Genomic DNA, 17456 nt, shown 5'->3' with positions numbered 1-17456 from the left:
CACAGCCAGTCGCCACCAGGCTCCACAGCATCCACAGCCAGGGCTTTGTGATTCAGGCGGCGCACCGTGCCCAGAGGTCATTGTGATGCGGGTCCCCACGGTGACCCCGCGGGTATTTAAGGAGCCAGAGCCCTGGGGTGCCCACTCCCAGGAGAGCCACTCCTTCAGGAGGCAGCATCTCCCCTGGGTGACCATGGCCGGTCGTCGGCAGGCGCCGCCGAAGATGCCCACGCATGAGGAGGCAAACGCCCCCCCCCAGCCCAACAGCAGGCTGCCGGGCCTGCAGAACCGGCGCCAGGTGAGGGACGGGGCAGGAGGGGGAGGCCGGTGGTGGGACGGGGCCACGCGGAGCTGCCTTAGTGCCAGGGCCGGGCTTGCCGCCACTGTGGGGGCCGCTGTGCCAAGGCAGCCGCCTCCAGTCCTTGACTTCTCCTCCTCCTGCCCGCAGATGGGCCATAGGCAGCCGCTGGCAGCGCCGCAGGACAGCCAGGGACAGGCTTCGTCGCCCCATGGGAACAGGCTGCCACCGCTCCCCTGCCCACAGAGCTCGCAGGCCGCTGGGAGCCGACGCGCACAGGTAGGGAGCCCGAGGGAGCCCGGGACAAACGTCTTCCCGAGTCCAGGCACTGCCGACAGGCAGGCGGGAGCTGCAGGAGGGGACGGGAGGGCCCGGTCACATAGCGAGCTGAGCCCACCTAACCGTACCTGCAGGCTGCCCGGGCATGCTGGGGATGCTCCCAGGAGTCACTGTGGGCCATGGCCGGAGCAGTGCGCTCCCCAGCCAGCTCTGGGAGCCGAGCGGGAACTCCCTGTGGGGCCGAGTGCTGCCCTGGGGGCTGGCAGGGGAGCCGGCACAGGGGCTTTTCCAGCTGGGACACGGGGGCACGGGCGAAGGGCCACAGTCACGCAGCCTCTCTCCTCACCTTCTCTTGCAGACGGACAGCCCGGCGTGCAGGGTGGCAATGCCCTCCATCAGGGTGAGGCGGGAGGAGACAGCCCGTCTGCCAGCAAGGCAGGCAGCAGCACCACAGAAGGTGCACGCAGCTCGGGCACCAGGAGCTGCCAGCACTTGCTGCAAGCTCCCGCCTCTGTCAGCAGCAGCCTCTGCAGCTTCTGCCCAGGGCAGGGGAAAGGCCAGCAGCACTGCAACCAGCAGACACCGACAGCTTGTCCCATCTACTCGGGGCATCCCTGGTGAGCAGGGGAAAGCCACCAGTGCGCAGAGCAGGAGGCATGCCCCACACAGCCCTGCAGCCAATGCCACAGCTGGGAGGGAGACAAAGAGGTGCCTTTTGAGTACGGACCCGGACAAGGTTTTCACTGGGAGCCACCGACCCAGCCAGCAGACAGCGGCACAGTGGCATCGGGAACACAGGCTGGGTGCGGCGAAGATGGCAAGATCAGAGGAGGTCCGGGTGGCCCACAGTGGCAAGGCCCCTGCAGGTCAGCACGTGCCTGATCCTCATGCACGTAAAAGCACCGGTGCTGCTGGCAGGGTTTCTGTGCCAGCTTCCCTGGGCAGGAGGGATGTGGCTTCAGGGCAGCAGGGACAAGCGGAAGAGCGCGATCTCAAAACACAGGTGACGCTCACCAAAAACAAGTGCAAAGGCAAATCGCTGCGGGAGCACCACAAGGCTCTTCAGGAGCATGTGGCCATGCCGTCAGTGAAGACGGAGGATCAGAAAGCCCAGCCCAGCAGGACAGGCAGTCATGCAAGCGCAGCGGCTCGTGTCCCCAAGAAGAACTGGGCAAGGGCAGCAAGGCCACGGAACAGCCCGGGGTCCCTGCCAAAGGAAAAAGACTGGGGAGAAGACAGAGACAATGAGCTGCCCCAAGAAGAGGGCATCACCATTCACAGCATCTGGGTCAACCCCTCATTCCTGGAGTTCTTCCAGGACCCCCACGCTGGTCCCCAGGATGGGCCCTGCTGGCTGAGCAGTGTAGGCAGAGGGGCAGCAGCAGACGCAGCTGGCAACCTACAGAGCATTTCAGCTATGCAAGGGGAACCCGTGGAAGTTGAGCCAGCAGCTGCTGCCCTGGCCACACCTTCTGAGGAAGAGGGGCACTGCGCACATCTAGCTCCCATAGCACAAGAGTCAATGAATGCACCCGATTCTGCTCTCCTCAGTGAGCAGCCCACAGCAGCACAGGCAGAGAGCCAGGCGGCTGCCCCACACAGCCCCGCAGCCTACAACATGGCTCTGCAGGACACAGACCAGTGTAAAATGAGTGGGGTCCTGAACGAGGCTGTGGCTGTGATCCAGGGACTCGGTCAGCAACTGGCAGAACAGCGGGACCCAGCACAAAACGTGCATGTGGTGATGGCACCAAGACCACCTTCAGCAACTCAGGACAGCGAGTCTTCCTTGCCTGGAAAGCCTCCAGGAGAGGCCAGCACAGCCTCTCTCGTGCAAGAGGAATGTGAGGATGGGGAACACATGGCTTCTGCCATGTCTGGAGACCATCAAGGAGAGGCCAGCACAGCCTCTCTCGTGCAAGAGGAATGTGAGGATGGGGAACACATGGCTTCTGCCATGTCTGGAGACCATCAAGGAGAGGCCAGCACAGCCATTTTCTCCCCAGCAGCGCACGAGGAAGATCTGGCTTCATTGCTGCCTCAGATCTCTCTGGATGATGCTGCCATACCCCACCTTGACCGAGCAGGGGAAGATAAAAGAGGTTACATGGATTCTCCCTTGTCTGCAGAGTCTTGGCACCAGGTGAGCCTGGAGTGCATGTCGGGCACGGGCCATCACAAGGTCCTGTAGGCACGTATAGTGTCCAGGGTGTGTGCGGCAGGGAGATGGCTGGTGCTGTCCGTGTCAGCCCGCTGACATCCCCTCCATCTCCTGCCTGTGCTCTTCTTCTCCCCATGCAAGTGGCCTCCCAGCACAGAGGTGACGCACAGCCCTCCTCTGGCTGCAGGGACCATAAACCTAACCAGCCCGACACATGGCACTGCGTAGTCTACCACTAAAGCATGTCCCTAAGCGCCTGTCTTTCCCCGGTAGCCAATAACGGATGCTTAGATCTCCTTTGGCTGTTAATGTTTTTATAGGATGCGCCAGGGTTCATGTCTGAGGAGGACAATTGGGAAGATGACGATGATAAAGAGCTGTCCCAAGATAAGAACATCATCTACCACAGCATCTGGGTCAACCCCTCATTCCTGGAGTTCTTCCAGGACCCCCACGCTGTTCCCCAGGATGGACCCTGCTGGCTGAGCAGGGACAGAGGCAGAGGGGCAGCAGGAGACACAGCTAGAGACCTGCAGAGCATGTTCCCTGTCCCGGAGGAACCCATGGATGCTGAGCCAGCAGCTCTTTCCCTGGCAACCGCTCCTGAGGAAGAGGGGCACTGTGCACCTCTAACTCTCATAGGAAAAGAGGTGGCAAAGGCACAGGAATCTCCTCTCCTCAATGAGCAGCCCACAGCAGCACAGGCAGAGAGCCAGGCGGCTGCTCCACACAGCCCCGCAGCCTGCGCCACACCTCTGCAGGACACAGACCAGTGGGACGTGAGTGAGATCCTGCACAAGGCTGTGACAGCGATTCAGAGACCCAACAGGCAGCTGGTAGAACAGCGGGACCCAGCACAAACCATGCATGTGGTGACTGCAGCAACACCTGCAGCATCTCAGGACAGTGAGTCTTCCTTGCCTGGAGAGCGTCAGAGAGAGCCCAACTCAGCCACTCTAGTGCCAGCAGAATGTGAGGATGGAGAACACACGGCTTCTGCCGTGTCTGGAGACCATCAAGGAGAGGCCAGCACAGCCATTTTCTCCCCAGCAGCGCACGAGGAAGATCTGGCTTCATTGCTGCCTCAGATCTCTCTGCATGATGCTGCTGCACCCCACCTTGAGCCAGCAGTAGAAGATGAAACAGATGCCCCGGGGTCTCCCTTGTCCTGGGACTCTTGGCACCAGGTGAGCCAGGGGCGCGTGACCAGCACTGAGCACCACGAGCTACGGCCGGCAGGTGCAGTGTCCAGGCCATGTGCAGCAGGGAGATGGCTGGTGCTGTCCGTGTCAGCCCGCTGACATCCCCTCCATCCCCTGCCTGTGCTCTTGCTCTCCACGTGCATGTGGCTTCCCAGCACAGAGGTGACGCACAGCCCTCCTCTGGCTGCAGGGACCATAAACCTAACCAGCCCGACACATGGCACTGCGTAGTCTACCACTAAAGCATGTCCCTAAGCCCCTGTGTTTCCCCCGGTAGCCAATAACGGATGCTTGGATCTCCTTTGGCTGTTAATGTTTTCATAGGAGCAGCCAGGGCACTCAGCCATAGAGGAGGACAAGCGGGAAGACGACGACGGTGGCAAAGAGCTGTGCCAAGGGGAAGACGTCGCCATCCACAGCATTATGGCCCACCCCTCATTCCTGGAGCTGTTCCAGGACCCCCGTGGTGGTTTCCAGGAGGGGCAGCCAGCCCCTGAGCAGAGCGATAACACGTGGCCCTGCTCCACGCCCAGGGATGAGCCCGAGGATGAGCCAGGTACATCCCCGAGTGTAGCGCTGGCCCGGCAAGGGAAGGCTTAGCCCAGCCGTCCCGGCAATGTGCACCCAGGCCAAAGCAGAAGGACTGCGTGCATGGGGGCTGGCCGTTCCCTGGCCACCACTCCCTGGGGAAAGCTCTCGGTGGCGGGGAGCAGGCAGGATCTTGCCCGGTACCTGCCCAGCCCCCTGCCTACACTTGTCTTCCTTCCACAGGCATGGCTGCCCTCCCGCATGCCCCAGCTCGACGGCGACGGCCCTCCCTCCTCCGCAGGGCGCTCAGGGCTCTGCGCAAGGCTTTCTGCCCTTCTTGCATCAGGCCACAGCAAGAGCAGCAGCGCCGTGCTGGCAGAGGGGTCCCCAGAGATGGCAGCTGGCCCTGATCCTGTGCGGTACCCAGAGGGTGTGGCACAGGGAGGCACGCGAGGCATGGGTGCATGGACGGCGCCCAACACGTTCAGCTGCCATGAGGACGTTGTGGTGCCAGACTCTGCTCCACCCTGGGCACGTTCTGAGAGCAATAAAAGCTGAGCACGTTCCGCCAGTGGTTGCCTGTGCCTGGTCCATCCTGGGAGAAAGACGTGTGCAGGCAAGGCCCATGCCGGCAGGCAGAGCTGGAGAGCCCCTGTGCTCCTTCTTCTCCATGCCAAGCAGAGCCCACGCCTTGGGCCTCTGCCCGTGCCTCTGGCGCTCCAGCTGCTGACCAGCTGGGGCCTCTGCTGCCCTTGCTCCCAGGGCCTGTTATTTGAGTCAGCCTCTGTCCTCAGGGTGTCCTGGCACTTGCTCGGGAGAGCCCTGGGCTGGTGCTGGCAGCAAGCCGGCACTCTGGCCGGAACTTGCCTCTAGCTGACTTCCAGGTGCCTCTCTGCCATTCAAACCGAGGACTTTGACCATTTCCTTTGCATCGTAAACTTGGTCTGGTTTAACTAATGCTTGCACCGCACCACCCCGCAGCACCTTGGTCTCACGAGGAACCTGCCCATGGCAGGGGGGCGTAGGAGCACCTACATGAGCCACTTGTTTTTAAAGCCCTCCGTTTTTAAGACCTTGTCCTGAGAGTAGCTGTTTTGGTGAGAAAAGCCAGACCTTCGGTAGTTTAGCTGTTGGCCAGACGTCTGGGGGCTCCGTCTAGAGTTGGTTCTTGACATTTTGCCATATTAGCAGGGCAGCAGGACCATGCTACGAACGAAATGAGGTGCACAACAAACCTCTCAGAATAAACTGAAAGAGGTTTTTACAGACGTTTGAAACAGAAATAGGGAAGACTGGATAAAGGTGGGGAGGAAGACTGATGAGGATACTTGAACATTGCTGCCTGAGGAAGCAAACCTCAGAGTAAACTGTTACGTGTATGTGCATTTATGTCTCTGTCTCAGGCATCTTTCCACTTGTGCATTTCCCTGACCTTTGGCTGTTCTTAGACGAGAATCGGTTCCGGAGGAGAGTGCTTCAGACTTCTTTCTGTAACACTGGGACCCAGGAAGTGCCTCGGTGGCACCCCTAGCTGTGACGAGAGAAGGATTTTCCTTCCGTGGAGCCTTTCCTTCACTGTGGCTGTTTAGAACAGGAGGAGGCATGGGAGACCTTCCAGGGTGCCTGCTAGCTGAAATGATTCTGGCGTTCTGTGGGCAATATAGCCACACCTTTCTCTGTCCTCCTTTATGGAGAACATCTGGCATGAACCTTGGGTGGTAATGGGTGTCATTGTGATTCTCTTTTGAAACGTAATTTTTCACAGTTTAAACTCCAAAACGCTCTAGTGATTACACGCATGCATGCAGTTGGGCATCCTTTTCCTTCCCGGAGAGAAGCCTAGAAAAACCTCAAGCATGTGGTGTAGCTGAGAGTTGCAACGGGTAAGAAACTAGGCAAGGAAGCGCTTTCTGACATCAAGGACCAAGCGGGTTGACAGTTTCCCCCCTTCTGGCTTGGCACTGGAGTTTCAAACCGTGGCACCGCATGCCCGGCGGCACCATTTTCTGTGTTGGCTGCCTGAGGCAATGGAACAGCTGAATTCAGAGGGATCCTGTGCGCAGGGCTAGGAGGCCTCCTGCCGGGCCTCGCCCCCCTCTCACAGTGCAGCCAGGAGCTGCTCTCAGGTGAGCGTCCCCTGTGCCTGACGGGAAATGGAGGCTTTGAGATGTTTGCACCACCCCTCAATCATCAAAACCGATGAGATTTTTGAGACATCAGCTGGAAAAGTGTACATTGTGATGGAGCTGGGGGAAAAGGGAGACTCCTGGTCGGCATGAGGAACAGAGTTGGCTGCTTTGGGAAGAGCCCTGTCAGAGCGGCCATGGCCCAGAGGAGGTGACTTTTCGACGGTCTGAGAGGGTTTTTCACCGTGACCGCCTTTACGGGATCATTTTCTGGTGAGCCAGGTGAGACTCTGCTATTGAGCGTCGGTGGAGCTGTGAATCGCAGCAATTCCAGCTTCTTGGTCAACCAGGAGCGAAAGCGTGCCCAGATCTAGTCTGAGAAAGCATTTGGCACGTCATAGAGTTTCGCTCTTCCCTGTGGTCAGCCTTTGTGCCGTTTTCCTGGTCACAGGACTCGGGACTTTTGCTACGGTCCAAGAGCGATTCCCAGGTGAGGAAGAGGTGTACGCGGTTTGAAGACCTGTCTCCCAGCTGGACATTGGTGAGTTATCTCTGCGGGAGCTCGCGTTCCTCACAGAGGTGAGGAAGGCAACTTCACATGGCTACCAGGGCACAGCGAGAACCACAAACAGAAATCCATCCTGCATCTTCTCTGGTGGAGCTGTGCATGGGTGGTGCCGTGGAGCATTTTGGCTGCGGCCGAGTGCAAATGTCAGCTTCTCCCCATTTCACCCCAGAAAGTAGGTAGCACAACTGTTGTGGTGTGCTTCACATGGCTACCAGGGCAAAGTGAGAACCACAAACAGAAGTGTCCTGGGGCCTGGTTGTGGGCCACAAGTTCCTCTGGGGGGGCCCGTGGTGCTCGTTGGTGCTGGAGGGGGGGGCACAGGGGCCTCTGGGGAGGCTTGGAGGGGCCATAGAGTCTTCCCTGCCCCTAGGAAGGCATAGGGGCCTCGGGGGGCGGCACAGGTGCCTCTGGGGGGGCTTGGGAGGGATAGGGGGCTCTGGGGGGGGGGGGCACAGGAGCCTCTGGGGGTTTTGGGGAGCCCATAGGGGTCTGGGGAGGCATAGGGGCCTTAGTGAGGGGGCCTGGGGGCTTCTGGGGCCTCTGGGGGGGCCATAAGGCTATTTGAGGGCCTGGGGGGGCATAAGGGCCTCTGGAGGGACTTGGCGGGCAGGTGGGGGGGTACAGGGCCTCTGGGGGGCAGTAGTGTTGCTGCGAAGGGACTTAGGTCCTTTAGGTGAGCTGGGGGGTGCAGTGACTATGCAGGGGCCTTGGCAGCGGCTGGGGGGCTGGTTGGAGGGCACAAGGTCCTCTGGGGGGCTTGGGGGGCATCTGGGGTGGATGGGAGGCACAGGGGCCTCGTGGGGGAGCCCATGGGGGGCCATGGGGCTGGGGGGGCCATAGGGCAGCTGTGCCCCCAGCCCGTTCCTCTATACTCCCAGTTCCTGCTGGTGGGTCCACAGAGGGCCCAGGTCGAGCCCCCTCCCCAGGCAAGGGGGGGCCCAGGACGGCGGACACGGTAAGGGGGCCGGGGGCGGCACTGACACACACACCCCAAGCGGGGGGGGGGGCGTGCGAGCTGTCCCCCCCGGTGCCTCCCCAGCAGCAAACAGCCCGGGGGGGCTGCCCCACCCCCCTGGAGCAGGCAAGTGGTGAGGGGGCGGGGGGGGACAGGATGGGGGCTATAGGGGTTAGGAGGGGCTGTAGGGGCTATGAGGGAGCAAACCGGGGCTGTAAAGGCTGAGGGGGCAGGGGGGCGGGGGTGCAGGGGGGCGCGGGGGGGGCAGGTGGTCGGAGGAGGCAGGGGGGCGGGGGACACGGGGGGGGGCGCACGGAGTGAGCGGGGGGGGGCTCTCCGGGCAGGCACAGTTTTGGGGAGGGATGGGGGTGCGGGTGTGGGCAGAGGGGGGCCGGGAGGGGCAGGGGGCTGGAGGGGCAAGACAGGGGCTATAGCGGGGGGGGGAGGGCGGCAGGGCCCACAGGGGCAACCCCCCCCGGGGCCGTGGGCATGCCCGTGGCCGGCGGCGGGCCCGGCCCGGCCCCGGAAGGCGGGTTTAATTTCCGGCCACGCGGCGCCCCGGCGCGGCTGCGGCGGTGCGGGGCTTCCCCGGGAGCCTGGAAGGCTTTCGGGCCGGGCCGTGCGGCGGCGCGCTGGGTGAGCGGGCGGGCCCGGGCCTCCCCGTCGGGCAGCGGCCGGCCGGGGGGGACGTGGCGGGCCGGCGCTCGGCCGCGGCAGGGAGCGCCTGGTGCCGGCGGCGGGCGGGCTGGGGCGGGAGGACGGCCCGGGCGCGGCGGGGCTGCCGGCGGTTCTCGTCTCCCCGGCAGTGGCGGTGCTCAGCGGGCTGCTCGCGGTGCTGCCTTTTTTTCACTCGGAGCTGCGCCGCTGCCTCAGCGAGGAGGCGAGGAGCGGCGGCGGGGCCCGGGAGGGGGGTCGGCCCGCGGCGCCCTGCCGCCCCCCCGCCGCCTCCGGGTGCCCGGGCAGCCGCCGCAGCCGCCGCAGCTCTGCGCGGGGCTTTGTCTTTCCCCCAGCCGCCGGCCGGGGCCGTGGCAGCGGGCTGGGGCCGCAGGGGCTGCCCTGGGGCCTGCGGTAACGCTGGCGCAGGGGGGCGGCTCCGGAGCCTCTTCAGCCCCTGCGAGCGGGCACGACGAAAAAGAAAGCCGGCGGCGGAAATTCCCCCCCGCCCCCGCGGCTGCTGTCTTTCTGTACAAAGTATTACAAAGGGCAAGCGCGAGGAATTGCTGGTGCCTCGTGGTTACGCAGCCGGGCCTGCTGGGCGCTTGAACCAGCGCGTCCAGTCAGGTAGCGTCATTTTTCTAGTTTGTAAATGAGCCTGAGGTTTCAGCCCCCTTACATTTCTGGACGGCAGTGTACTTGGTCAGAGAGCTCAGTCGCACTGCCAGAGCTGGGGCAGAGTTCCCTTGGGACTCCAGACTTGACTGTCTTGTTGACAGGCTCGAGAGCCTGCTTTGGAAGTCACTTGGCAAGGCACAGCTTTGCCGTGGTTGTGGTACTTGAATTCTGACTGTAATGCCACTGCCACATGTTAGCCTTTCTCCAGAAGTTACAAAAGCAGAATGAGCGTTAAGAATCTGATTACCTTTTAACTAAATTAAAAAAGAAATTGCGGGATGAAGTGACTGGAAGTCCTTCAGGTATGACTGGGTGTTACTGCCGTGCATGTTATCCGCCTGTCTAGCGACCTTTCCTGCCTCTTGTTCAGTTGTGGTAATTCCTTTGGGTAATGCGTTGGGCTCTAGATGCAGTGCATCTTGACTTCCTCCTGACCCCCGAGATGTTATCGGTCTTTGCCTTCCTCACATTTCACAGGGCGTGGGAAGGCCAGGGAGGCTGGAATCCTCGGCTGTTGTGTGCGGAGAAGCTGTCAGCCTTCTAAGAGAGCATGTAGCCAGCAAGCGCATCGTGGTGCTTCGGTACCGAGCTGATACCACAGGCCTCAATCTTTTTGTGAAAAGGGATCACAAGGAAATGTGCAGATGTTGAAGGGGGAGAGGTGGCGGGGGAAGAGGTAGGAGGCAGCTTTCAACCAATTTTAGGCTTAACTCCTGTGTTCCTGAACATGCTTCTGGGCTTTGAGGGGTTTGCTTTTGGCTTTTTGCCTTAAGCGCGTCTACCTTTCAGGGTAACGCTTTCTTGGAAGTTGGAAACGGTCCTTCTGGGACACCAAACCAAACCCCGTACCTGGGAGGGCCATTTAGCGTGCGGCACCTTGCGTTGTACTCCGTCGGTCACTTGGCCCTAGCCGTACGCGCTCTCCCAGTTTGGCACGTTCTTACCCTGCTGGCTGAAAGATTCTGTCTTTTCATTTCCTCGGCTTGTCACAGGCCATGACACTTGTGTGTTCATAGACCGCTTTCCTTGCTCGCTGCTTTCAGATTTGAGCGTCGATGCCACGGATGTAACAGGAAAACAGCAGCAGGACGTAGAGCACAAGCCGTTTAAACAATGCTTGGATAAAGCTGCCAGTCGTGTGACTCCAGAAGCCGACAGACACGGTAAGATGCTATTCTGCCATTCTTGGATGGATGCTCTCACAGCCTTTCCATCACCGTATGCCTGCTACGATATTCATGGGAACAAGGGACGGCTGAATTCACAGCGTTTTAAACACCACAAACTCTTGAAGAGTTTATAGGACACAAATGTATTACACTGGCAGATCAGACAAGCTCCTCTGTGTGTGTGTGCATATATATTATACTCGGTACTTTTGCGAGGCAAGTCTTTGCCCGGTCCCTCTGAAATTGGGACAAGGACTCATCGATGCATTTCAGGAGCAAAGCTGCTGAGTGAACGGGCTTTTCCTACTGGAAATCAAGCAGCTGGTCTGGCAGAACTTGACTTTGGTTGCATCTTTAAATCCTAGGAGGCTGACAGTGGGACGAGCCCTCTCTCCAGGGAAGGCTCCGCTGACTTGACCCTTAAGCCTAAAGTTGCGTCTTGCTACGTTTGCTTTGTGTGTGTTAATGGATACCTGATTCATAGATTTCAGTTGATGGATCAGTTACAAGTTGGAGTAAGTGGTCCTTGGCTACATAAACCTCTCCTCTGCATTTTTTTACATGTTATGACTTACTGTTGTACTTCAGTACAAACTGGGAACGATTCTGGTAGTGTTGCAGTCAAACAGTAATGCTGTCCCGACTTTGCAGTCTGCGTGTCTTCAGAACCTTTGGTCACTGTAGAGTATGAGCAAATGCCTCTTGCTTGCTTGCTTGCAGCTGGTACGTGGGATAACACTGCCAGTCCTGATGTGAGAGGAGAGTTCTGGGAACAGTGCGTGCGTTGGGATGTGAAGTCAGTACCATCAGATCTGGATTTTCCAACACCTGTACAAGATGTCTGAGAGGTCCCAGACCACCGAATTTGCCAGAGGGGCTAGCAGGTCCATTGAGCCTTGCGTCTTAATTCTGATTTCCTGAGCTGTGGCTTGGTTGGAGTGGCAAGATGGTGAGTGGGAAACACTTCAGATCTCTTTCATCAAGATGAGCTAAGTGTTGTCTTCTAGCTCCTACGGTACTGGCTTGAGTAGTGTTCCCAGTTGTCAGTACTGCATGTTGTACCTGCGTGAGCACCTGGTCTTCTGTGCCTGCCCACCAGTGCTGAAATACCTCTTCCTAGGCATCCGTCCTAACGCAGCCTCTCCCTCCACTCTCACCCACATATACATTTTTGGTCAGGCATCCCAGGGTGGAGGAACTAGACTCGTAACTCCTTTGCTGAAGTGCCCTCGCGTGTTCCATCCTTTGATGCTCCACTACTCTACCGAGGAAAGTGCAGGCTTCTTTCAGACCTCGTTCCCTGCTTCTCCCAAGGTGTGTGCCATGTTGTCACATGAAGGGGGGGGGGGGGGGGGGGGGAGAGCAGCAGTATGCAATCCTCTCAACCCAAGGTGTTTGATCTGTCTGTTAGCGCCCCAGGAAAGCTGAGACCCTTGTTCCCGACCAGTCTGTCAGACCCTTCACTGAAAAGTCCCACTGGATCGAAGGGCAAATCGACTGACTTGTTCAGGGTGGCACACTAGCAGCATTAGGGGGACCCCTCAGCGGGTCTTCCCACTTTGTTTGAATGTGTTACCCGCTGCCGGCAACTGCCAGCGCCCACAAAGGACTCGCACCAACAGTTCACGGAATAACACTCCTTATTAATAAGAAATGGTGACAATTTAGGGTTTGTGATTGCCAGTGATAGGGCCTGTCTGCAAAACCAAGCTTTGAATTACATACAACTACATCCAACTGAATTCTAATCACTAATAACAGCTAGCATGAGTCAGTTATTTAGCATGCACAAAACAGAGCTCTTACCCGATAGGTGTCCCTACGGGGGAGAAGACAGGTTCAGCCCATCGACGGATCCCAGAAGTTCCGATGGAGTCTTCCCTAATTTCTCCCTTCATCTGTCCACTTCTTATACTTCATAGTACATTGCATATTCATTTTCATACACAGGATTAGTTACAAGTTTCTGGCTTCTAATACAAATTAGTACGTATCCCCAGATAGCACTGCTGAAGTTCTCTGCTAACTACGCATGCTCCTCAGGCGGGGTTTTGCCTTCCTTTGGGGGGGCTGTTTGAGTTGGAGGTTGTGATCTCCCGCTAAGAATAAGGCAATTATCTTTGTCTTATTTTCAACTAATTTTCTGTTGATGTCAGTGGATTGCAACACTTTATCATCCCGTTTCCTCTCGTAGCCAGAACTTTCCTCACTTGAAGGTTTCTTTCTGCATAACTTAGGTACTGGCATTGTTTTCACTGCCTGTTCTTTGTTTCTCATCCTCCCCAAGGCTGACTACCTTGGTGAGAAGTCCCTGCATAACAACTGTAGAGAGTGAGTCAGCTTGACCTAGCTTTGTGAACACTGAATCAGAGTTGGGTAACCGAGGAGTTTAGACAATCCCCCCGCCCCCCCCCTTTGGACTCGTTTCAGTTCAGGACCGGTCCATTTCCATCACATCTAGGCGGAGCTTGAGTGACTTTGGTCATGCATATTGTTGTTACTAACTGGTGTTGTGTGCCCAGCGAGGTGTAGTAGTACCTTGGAGGCAGGCAGCTTTGAGGTGGAGGTGTGCGTTAGTATTACAATGGGATTATTTCAGCTGAGGAAAGTAATTTCACCATAACGGTTGGCTCAGCCACAGACATCTCCTGGATCTTCGTGTGCCAGCTGGTGTGCAGCTTATCGGCTGTGTGGTGCCACCTGGTTCCCTTTCCTGCAGGGAGCACGACGGCCTGGCCGTGGTGTCTCCACTCCGCACCATCCTCCGTCACCACTATCCGCGTGCGCTGAGCTGCCAGGAGGTGTTGCTTAGGGCACTGTGGTGATACGGATTCTGTGCATGCCAACCATCCTGAAGGCCATAGCTGCATTTTACCCTAAAAAAGCTTTCCGTAATACCACGCTTCTGTTAGGACGCAGTTTGGTCGAATTCCCGCCCCTCAGGGTGATTTTCCCACATACCTGCAGGCAGCAGGACTAAGGTCATCTCCTTTTGCCTGCTTGGGCTCGGGCTAAAATCCCTTCCCTGACTATTCTTCAGCTTTTACAGCCTTTGAGCCTTCCCTTGGGCCTGGTTGATAGCCCTTTGCCATTTCACCCTGTTCACAGCCAGCGTGAGTCTAGGTACCGACTATCTCAAAGAACTTCAGTTACACGATAAACCTGCTTTTTTGTAAATTAAGTCTAGCATTTTAATTCCAAAGGGAACTATGGGAACTCCTGTCCGCATGGTGACCTAGCATAAGCAATGATGGAAAGGTGCATCAGATGTGACCTCCGTGTCAGCTCAGTGTGCCTCAGACAGACTGCGTTTGGCACTCCGTGGCATGCTGCGCAGCTCCAGAAATTCATGCTAGGGAAAAAATGGGCAAAAATAATAGTCATGTAGACACATGAGTTAGGAAGAAATGCTATAAACTAGGTATTTCTGTTGACTGAGGCAGTTGATCTTGCTTGTGGATCTTTGGGGTGTGAACTTGATGCTGAACGACTCGTTTTTCATTTGACATGCCAGAATTATTTTAAAAGAGATAGAAGAGAAGCTTATGAAATAGAATAGGTTATTGAGTCTTCCTAAAATGCTCACAAGGATTATGTATAAAGCCAAAGTGAAGGATGATGGAATAAAATTCTGTGCTTTACAAGTAAATGCAGTACACTTAACTAGGACCCTGCACGGAGATCGGGTTTCTTTCTGTTTTTAAAATCCAAAAGAAGTTTAGGAAGTCTTAGAGGTTAGTATTGTGGGAAATAAATGGCTCTTCCACAACAAATTCCACGTCAGCAAGGCTCTTTGAACAATTCTTTTTGAAATCGGTTCTAACTACAGCCAGTTAGCAGTTTAATGTTGAAATGTATACTTGCTCTCCTATAAAGCAGTATTTCGTTTGCATTTCAGTGCTGTGAGTCTTGACAAATTTGGGAAGAGCCCGAGGGAAATTTTTCATCCTGAGATACAGAAGGTAGGAGGCGACTTCTTTTTTTTTTGTTTGGTTGTGGCTTTTTATTCTTTTCTGGAAAAATAAGTCGTTGGGTATGAATGCTAGTGGTTTGTTCCTTTCGGTAGCAGGATAATTGTGGATAACTGACTAGCTGAAAAGGGTCGCATAGACATAGTCCAGCTGGCTGGACAAAAATGCACATCGCTCTCAGCTTATCTGAAGTAAAGCAAAATACACTGTCTTTGGCTGTCCTTGTTACACAGTAACAGGAAGATTTTGGTGGGAAAAGAATGTTGCAGGTGGGAACAGAAAACTACAGAAGAGAAACTAGGGGTGGGCTTGGTATTTAGGCAACTAACCAATAATGAGCTTAACTTCTGTAATATGTATGAGCTAATTATAAGAAGGCATAAAAGGTGACTGTAAGGTTCAATAAACGAAGTCTGCTGATCACTCATATTGAGTGACTGTGTCTTCCCTCCGTCGCGACAGATAATAATGAGGAGTAGGGTTACAGTTACAAAATAAGCTGTCTTTATGGGTTGAACTGGCTACTTTGAAATTAAACAAATATACGAGTATGTTCCAGGGCGTTTTGTGCTGTCTTCAGTACCAGTGTGCTAAAGATATTGATTTGTTTACAGGATTTATTTGCTCTTGAAGAGCAAGAGGTAAATGTAAACTTTTCACTCCTAGCACTTACTTAGTGACTTATACCAACTTCGGTACTGACTGCTTATTGCAGTAAAAAAATGTGGTATTTCTGTGCAAATATGAGATGGAAAATCATTTAAAGCACCGGCATAATATATCCTATTAATAGATGAGCAACTTAGTGCTATCATAAAATTCATAATCTATGATCAAAAGTAAATTATTAGGTATCTGCTACTTGAGCATGCAATAGAGCTGGCATGAAGTGTATATTCCCGTGTGAGGGCGTATACAAAAGATGTATAAGAAAGTCCTTAGAGGAAACATTGTTTTGGGTCTTTTGTTTGATTGTCTGTTTATCCTGTACTATTTGGTTTTATTTCTCAGGGACCTGTGAATTTTAAATTTGGAGTCCTTTATGCTAAGGGTGGGCAGCTTACAGATGATGAAATGTTCAGCGATGGTGAGTTTTTCACCTTTTTCTTGGCTGACGGTTGCATCAAATATTGAGCTTCACTGTGAGTACAAACAGTCACAGTCGTGACCCTCTTAGAATTCATCTTAGGAGCCTTGAAGACTTGTATATAAATCAAATTGTTATACTGGATAAACTGTTTCTTTTCCTCTAGTGTGCGTTCCCACAATTAAGTGGTGTGGAGCTGAAGGGGACTACAATGGAATGGGGATGGAGCCGTTTGGACCGAGTCTTGAAGATCTCTTCAGTTTTTGTTCAAGGAAATTTAGTCTCGAGACAGTCCTATTACTCGCTGACCAAATGGTAGGAACCTGCTTTGCTGATCTTGACGGTGCAGTGTGTTGGAATATTCAGATTCCTTGAGAGATCAGAACCAAATACGTTGTTTCTGTAATTTAGAGGTGAATAGGCCTGTTATCATGAAAGAAAAGACTCAACATTGGTTTTGTTGCGCTTAAATACAAAGTGCCCCATCTAAAGTGATTACAAAGTTTTAATTGATTTTTAAAAAGCAGACTTGCGCTGTTTGCAAACCGTCTGTTGCACTGCTCAAAGACAAAAGAAATTCGCCCGAGAAAGTTTTTGGAAACAAATGTAAAATAGACACGGGGAAAGAGCTGGAGAGGTTTATGTGTTGTCTGTCGAATTATGTTCTCTTTAATGCCCTTACGTTTTACAATAAAAAGTTTCATTACCTCTTTTATCGTTAAGACAATGTTGCTAGTGTTTTTATACGGAAAAAAGTGTATGCCTAGTCTCTCTCGAGTGATTTATGGTTGGTTTGGTTTTTTTTTTCCTCTTTATCTAGATTAGTTGAATTGAATACGTTCACTCTGAGAACTTCATCCACTGAGATGTGAAGCCAGACAACTTCTTAATGGGCCTTGGGAAGAAAGGCAATCTTGTCTACATAATAGACTCTGGGTTAGCAAAGAAGTAGCGAGACTCTCAAACTCACCAACATATCCCATATCGTGAAAATAAAAACTTAACAGGAACCGCCTGTTATGCATCCATCAACACGCATCTTGGAATCAGCGAGCTGGAGAAAGCAATAAATAAAAACTTTGAAAGTGTCGATGCACTTAATTTTAGCACAAGTAGATGTTGCTTTAATGAGGCATAGAGTATGATCCTTATTTATGGCACTTAACAGCGCAGTGTGCTTGGCCTCTTATCTCTTGATTGGGTGGGAATTGGTCCGACTGTAATTCTCAGGAATTAGCACCTTTTTTTTTAATAATTGCAAGGGTGATAGGCTTTTTCTTGTACTGTTTATCGTGGGCATAGTAACTCAGCTATCCCTTGTTTTTCAAAGGTTTTTTATGACGGTCTTGTTGCACAGTCTTTTGTTTTTCCAGTACTCCTTTTTTATACTGTTGTAGAGCAATCTCACGGAGATGACTTGGAGTCCTTGGGCTACGTACTGATGTATTTTAACCTGGGCTCCCTCCCCTGGCAGGGACTGACAGCAGCGACAAAGAGGCAGAAATAGGAACGTTATCGGTGAAAAGACAATGTCTACACCCGTTGAGGTTTTGTGTAAAAGGATATTCTTGTAAGTTACTTTTCTGCGGCACTAGGCTTACGTGTTCATGGTTTAGTGGGATTTCTTTTTGCTTTACGCTGAATCCTACCAGTCTTTTTACTTGTGTGTGTGTGTGTCTCTCTCTCTTTTTTTTTTTTTTTCCCCTTTTTCTTTTTTTCTAAATTCCCCCAACCCTGCCCATGGTTGGGCATGTCTGTGATAGAGATACTGTGCCTTCAA

The 17456-nt window shown here is 54.4% G+C and overlaps 1 pseudogene; it reads left to right on the top strand.

Moving 5' to 3' along the window:
* Positions 1-8660: 8660 nt before the first annotated feature.
* Positions 8661-17456, top strand: LOC130143421 (casein kinase I-like; annotated as a pseudogene).

This window comes from Falco biarmicus, unplaced genomic scaffold (genome assembly GCF_023638135.1).
Source record: "Falco biarmicus isolate bFalBia1 unplaced genomic scaffold, bFalBia1.pri scaffold_27, whole genome shotgun sequence".
Classification (NCBI taxonomy): Eukaryota; Metazoa; Chordata; class Aves; order Falconiformes; family Falconidae; genus Falco; species Falco biarmicus.
The sequence above is the reverse complement of the archived record's forward strand: the minus strand, read 5'-3'. Positions and strand labels throughout refer to the sequence as shown.